The 6,000-nt window shown below is 45.2% G+C and overlaps 1 long non-coding RNA gene across 5 annotated transcripts in view; it reads right to left on the bottom strand.

Moving 5' to 3' along the window:
• Nucleotides 1-345: 345 nt before the first annotated feature.
• LOC144763639 (uncharacterized) overlaps nucleotides 346-6,000 on the bottom strand; it is a 266,955-nt gene continuing 261,300 nt past the window's right edge. For 3 of the 5 annotated variants that reach the window (XR_013596247.1, XR_013596246.1, XR_013596245.1), the window contains exon 5: nucleotides 348-2,560. This is a non-coding gene — a long non-coding RNA (uncharacterized LOC144763639). Of the gene's footprint in view, nucleotides 2,561-6,000 lie in introns of all 5 variants that reach the window. The other 2 variants (XR_013596248.1, XR_013596244.1) reach the window with 2 other exon arrangements.

The following is a 6,000-nucleotide window of genomic DNA, read 5'->3' as shown; positions in this document are numbered from 1 at the left end:
AAACAACATTATAGTTTATTAAATCAAACATAGGAGAAGATTTTGTGCTGCACATGTTCTGAAGTCATGTATTTTGAAGTCCTCTTTTACATGATAATGAAGAAAAAGGGGGGAAAATGACATAAAAGAATTACATAGGATCACATAATTTGGTCCAGTTTCAAAGCCAGGATTGATCCCAGATTTTCTGGTTTCGCATTCTGCAATTCAGCCACTGGCTGTACATGCCTTGCTTCTCCTACAGCCTCTTACCCCCACCCCTAACCACCACCTTGTTGGGATCAGTGTGGCCCTCGGTCACACCACAGACCAAACTTTTTGGCTCCTGGAAAAATGTTTTTAAGTACCCAGGCTCTAAATCAAAAATTAGGTATTCTCATAAAATGCCTAACTCAAGCTGCACCCCTGCTGCTCCCAGTCAAAAGACGAAAGGAAAAATAATCCTTCCTGTCATACCAAGCATCCAAGACCCCCATTTTAATTTAGAGAAAGAGATTGCTAGGGTAGGTAACAATTGTCTGTGGTTCGGTGTTTAGGCTCACGTTGTAAGGACTGGGAAGAGGAAGACAGATGAGGAGGGAATGTTTAATGCTAGGGTTCAGTGTTGTGTTAAGCTTAATGTAATTGCTAGTGTTACAGTAAGTTGAGGAAATTGTGGATCAACTACTTTTTAATCTAAAGTTCTGTGTCTTAGTTTATGTGCACCCTGTTCCTATATGTACTCTAAGTATTTAGGTGCATGGCATAACTACCAAACTTCCCAGGTTCATGCATAATGTGCTGCTCCAGTCAAATTTGTTTTCTTTGAATTCTGGGATTCAAAGAAAATAACTGGATTTGAGCAGCACACCACACATGGATCTAGGAAACTGGGCATGGCTGCATGTATGACTGTAGGTATGTGTGTTGTGGGTCTTTGTGCTATGTGTACATGTGCTATAAAAATGCTAAATCTACTGGCTTTGGCAGTGTAACTTGAGTTCAAAATCCCTTAAAAAAAACAGAAGACAAGAGGCTTTTGACAAAAAAGGAACAGTTTGTTTAAATAAACATTACAGCCAGGAGAACAGTTACAAACACAAGGTCTGAGGCCTGTCTCAATTTATAACAGTAGGAGTCCTTCTTTTATACAAAACATGATGGGTTATAATGGTTTCCGGCGTACCTATATATGGTGGGCAATGTTGGTTGCTTTTAGAGAAGTAAACTAGTTGTCTAATGGTTACCACAGTTGGGCCTCGCCCTTGCGTTGACTCAATGTGGCCAGTGGATAACGCGTCCAGATGTCCGTTATGGGGAGCATGTGATCACTGCATTTGCTAGATCCTGATTGGCTATGTGTTCCTAACTCATGTGGCATCTGAATTTTTATGGTGTTTTAGGAGCTTGTTTATTCCCTCCGGTCATGTGTGTTTTATTGGGGAATCTCCCTTGACACTTGTAATGTCGCTGTGCCTATCCATGGGATTGATCAAGAGATTCCTGCCCGATCATTTGCCTACCAGCTTCGCACCATCCCAACTGTGAAATATCAATCAGAACTCCTGGACCTTGGTCTCAGAACCTGCTTGACTACATATTTGTGAGTTGAGGTTGATGTGGTGTTAACAACGGACTATTCTCTTATTAAGGATGAAATTTCACTCTCATCGATAAATGCATTGATTTACATTTTAACATTCTGCCTCTAGTTAACTCTTCAAATACACTACCTAACTCATGCTTTTTGACAGTTACTTTATTTTGGGCCTGGTGCTCCTTATGCTCGCTTTTGACAACAACTGCCTTTTACAGCAGATGATCCCCAATTGTATAACCCCACATACTAATAGCAACATATTGATAACTGGCAACAGTGATTTACACAAACCGGATATTCATCGTAGGAGCCAGGAGAACCAATTTGAAAACCACTCCGGCTTAGGCTCAACTCCTTCTTCGTGCATGTTTCTTTGTAGATTGTGAAGTGCTTGAATGGCAAGCGTCAGTGTCTCATTGCCCATGTCATTCTCTGGGACTAACGTTCAGCAAGCTGCTTTGATCTTGTCACAGACCACTCCCTCAATTGTGATTATTAAGTCCAGTACATATTGTTGCTGCATTATCATGTGGCGGATTGCTTGTATTTCTTCTTTGATGGAATTGAGGCCGAGTTCAGTGTTGTTTGTAACCAGCGGGCACTAGCTTTTGTTTGCAGGGTGAAGAAAGGTATTGACCCCCTGCCCCCAGCTATGCTTCCATGAAGAGTATAAATTCTTCTGGAATGTCTTTGAATTGTGCCCTGCCAAAATAGTCCACAGCTTTCCTTTCACAAGGTTGGTGCAGCAAGGTTGTCTTTTTCCTTAACGGGTGCAGGTACAAGTCTGAAACTCTTCTCCAGGAATGACCAGGGTCAGTATGTGCATGGTGACCAGCTAACACAGTTCCCTCCCTCCGGGAACAAGCTTAGTGTAGACGTCCTTGCCGCACTGTCAATAGCGTGGTGGTGCTCCATTGCATATCCAGAAAATATATCACTCTGCAGTTAGCATTCTTGCCTATTGGAGCTGTTCCTCCTCCTCTGAAACATAAGGAATACAGTGTTAGTGTCCGTACAATCAGAATTTTCCCTTTCCCCTCTAACCAAGTGTATCCACATACCGCGATGTCCCATATTTCCTGACATGGGATGGTCATGCTTTCATATAACCCTCCCCCATGTGACCCATTCCTCTTTTAATCCCAGAGTTGAATGGCCCTACAAAGGAATTCCATGTCAGGAGACCATTTGTTGTTTAAGAAGACCACTCCGGTTACGCTAAGAGCCACTCTTGGTCCACTGATGGAAGCAGGAGCAGACGTTTTTGTGCACTGAGTTGGAGGTTTTGCCACCCCCAAAAATCTTTTCTCTGGTAAAAATTCGGGCCATGTGATATCTTCTCCTATGTGGCCCTTCCTACGCATCCTATCAAGCTTGGTTTGGGTATCAGTGGGTTCAGTTAGGATGTATAAAGCTGTTGGGTTGGTGTCATATCTGGTTATTTTTACAAATATCCTGTCTGGTTCTATCTTGTTGGGTTGGATCGTGGCCCTTATTCTACAATGGTAGAGGTGTATAAGGCAATTTGCTTTCTCGGGGCGACTTCTTGGGACAAGTAAAGCCTGTCTGCGCCTATAGTATGTGGGATTAATGAACAGACATAACATGACCTGGCTGGGAGATGACTGTGGTCATGTGCTGGTGCCATGTGTAATGCAGAGGGGGGTTGCAGTGCATGTGGGATGCTGGTGTTTTGTTTAGTGTAATTGTAGGTAACTTATGAGAGTTCCCTACGCAGGTGCTGGAGTTCCCTTTTAGGGACTTCTTTTGACTCTGCAGTTCCTCTGTAGTACTCAAGCATGGGACTATCCATAGTAGGCAGATCGTACATACCCATATAAATATACATAACTTTTGTTGCAACACTGCAGTTCTAGGTATGGTTCTCGCAGGAGTTGTCTTGCCCCCTACAGTGGCTGTGTTCCTTCTGATCAGTTCTTGAACGTTCGCAGTTTTTAGTTCTATGGTGTAATTGTCATGGAAGGGCTCAACTGCACGTTGGCCATGGGTGTTAAGCATTCCCATTGCAGAGGGCCCATGGTTTTTCCCTCCTTCCCTTTGCCCAAGTATTGTTCCTTTTTTTCCTTGGGTCATGAGTCAGCGCTGGTGCACTTGGTTGTTCTTGCAGCTACCTGTTTTTGAATAAGAACTTTGTTGACTGTTAATCAGGTTAGTTGCAGATGCTCTGGTCTCAATGGTTTTGGAGAACCTGTATTTTACTATAGGGGTGTGATCTCATCAACCTACAAGTTGCGATCTGGTGAGGTATCGGAAGGTGACCCTTGTTGGATACGTCTTTCAGTGATTGGGAAGTAATGGTGATTACAATAACTATTATTAACAAGACCGATCTTAATTGTTAAACCATTGAGCCCCCCCACCCCATAATCCCACTAGGGTGTTTTGTGATCTTTTCTGACAGTTTTGGCTGTGGGTGGTTAAATCAGTGTTGGGTATGTTGTGGATTGGTCCCATGAGTTCAGGGAGAGATAGGATTGTGGCTTTTAGCAGGGGGTTCTATGGACATCACTAGTTTTTCCAACAACACCTTGCCCGGTACGTGCATAAGAGCACAGATGCTGTGCAGGCCCTTCCTGAGACTATTTTTCTGCTGGGGGCTACCTGTTTTGATATTACCACCAGTTGCCCTTGATGTGAGTTGAGTGTGTTGTGCACGGAAATGTGGGAAATAAGGTGTTTTGCTGGTGCTTGCAACCTCCCTCCAGGAACAGGTTTTTTATATTTGTGCATCTCCATGTTCCCGGCATGTGGTGTGCTACGTGGCCCTCCCTAGTGGCATCAAACACATGGCTTTGCCTGATCTCAACCCTGCCATTTTATCTAGAATCTTCTTCTTGGGATAATTTTGGGAGGTTTTTCTTTTAGTTTGGGCGTTTTCTTGAGTCGCACAACTCATTGTTACCCTTGTCCCGCGGAGAGTGTCAGAGGCTGCTCTGTGCCCCCGTTTTCCTCCACACTGCCCCATGGGTTTGGAAGTCAGGTCCAACTGTTTTCCTGGATTGTGCCTGCAAGGTTTTATCAATGTGAATGGACTATGCTTGGATTGGAGGTGAGCCTGGAAGTGCATTCCATGTGGAGAAGGGTAGAGACTTGGAAGCCTCTGCCCCTTGCAACCCCCCCTGGGACCACACGCCGCTTTCTATCAGCGTTTCTGGTAGACCTGCAGTTGCTATCTTTTGGCTGGGGTATCTTGAGCTCCTCATTAAATACAGTTTTTAATTTCCTAACGAAATTGGTGCTCATCTTGTCGATCTCCGCCAGGGGGAAGAGTTGAGTGAAGCCCCAACTGAAGGTTTGAACTCGTCATCACGCTGAGGCCTGTTTTCTTATTGACTCTTGCTTGTGGGGGCTGTGGAGATTTAGGGTCTTATCATCCGAGGTGCAAGAAGAAAATTGTTCCCATCACCGAGGAGGGCTTCATTCATATCCGAAAGAGAGGCTTCCATTGATTCAAAGGCTTCTAGAACATTTGTGGGCGCTATCATGCCATGAAGGAACTGTTAAGTATGAACATGATGCCTGAAAATGGGGACCTTCTGGCTTGGTGATTGTAATGCGTCCCAATCGACTTTGGCTGGGTGGCATAGGTGTCTGAATTTTAAGCAGTTTTCTAGATGCTATCCTTCCCCCTCGTCAGACTGCCCTGCCTCTGGGGCATGGCCAGTGAACCCTTCCCCACGGGGATCAGCGGCAGGTGGGTAAGTACCAGGTTGTCTTGTTCGCTTATTTCTTGGTCAGCCCCTCTCCTTTGTTGGCCGGACAAGGTGGCTCTGAGCCCTGATAGTAGCCTTTCATCTACCTCTGAGTCTTCCCACTGCTGCGTCATGTCCCTGTCCCTGCTTCCTTCATTTAGAGTTCATACTGTCCTGTACTCTTTCTCTAACTCCAGGTTGCGGGCCCTTTCTCTCTCGAGCATCAGCTCGCACCTCTCTTCCTCCCTGCATCTGGCTTGTTTCTTTTGCTCTGAGCTACGAGCTGCATTAGTTGGCCTGGCTTCACCTTGAAATTCTCACTCCGTTTCCTCCTCGACTACCTGGGAAATCTCTGCAGCCCCACCCTCGTCATTGGTTCCCAGGGGACTGTAACTCCCTTCCTTTCCTCTTCCAAGCTCACTGAGTCACTATCGAGAACCATCACACACTTTCCTGACACTCGTTTATGCTAGCCTGAACCAGTGGGAGTGTGTGTTTTATTTGTCTTAGAGGTGTCATGTGTTGAGCACAGTGGATCGGGAGTCAAGCTTTTGGGGACCTCCCTAGGGACTTGGTTTGCTTTAGGTATCTGGGCTCACTTGCTTTTGGCTTTCTGGGCTTACACCTAACTGTCCTTTTTTCGGTAGGGGGCTTGTCAACTTCTACTATTGTTGGAGTTGAATGTCCTAATGCAGGGGGGAGCTGATG

Source organism: Lissotriton helveticus, chromosome 6, assembly GCF_964261635.1.
Source record: "Lissotriton helveticus chromosome 6, aLisHel1.1, whole genome shotgun sequence".
NCBI classification, from domain to species: Eukaryota; Metazoa; Chordata; class Amphibia; order Caudata; family Salamandridae; genus Lissotriton; species Lissotriton helveticus.
Note: the sequence above shows the minus strand (reverse complement) of the source record. Positions and strands in the feature narration are given on the sequence as shown.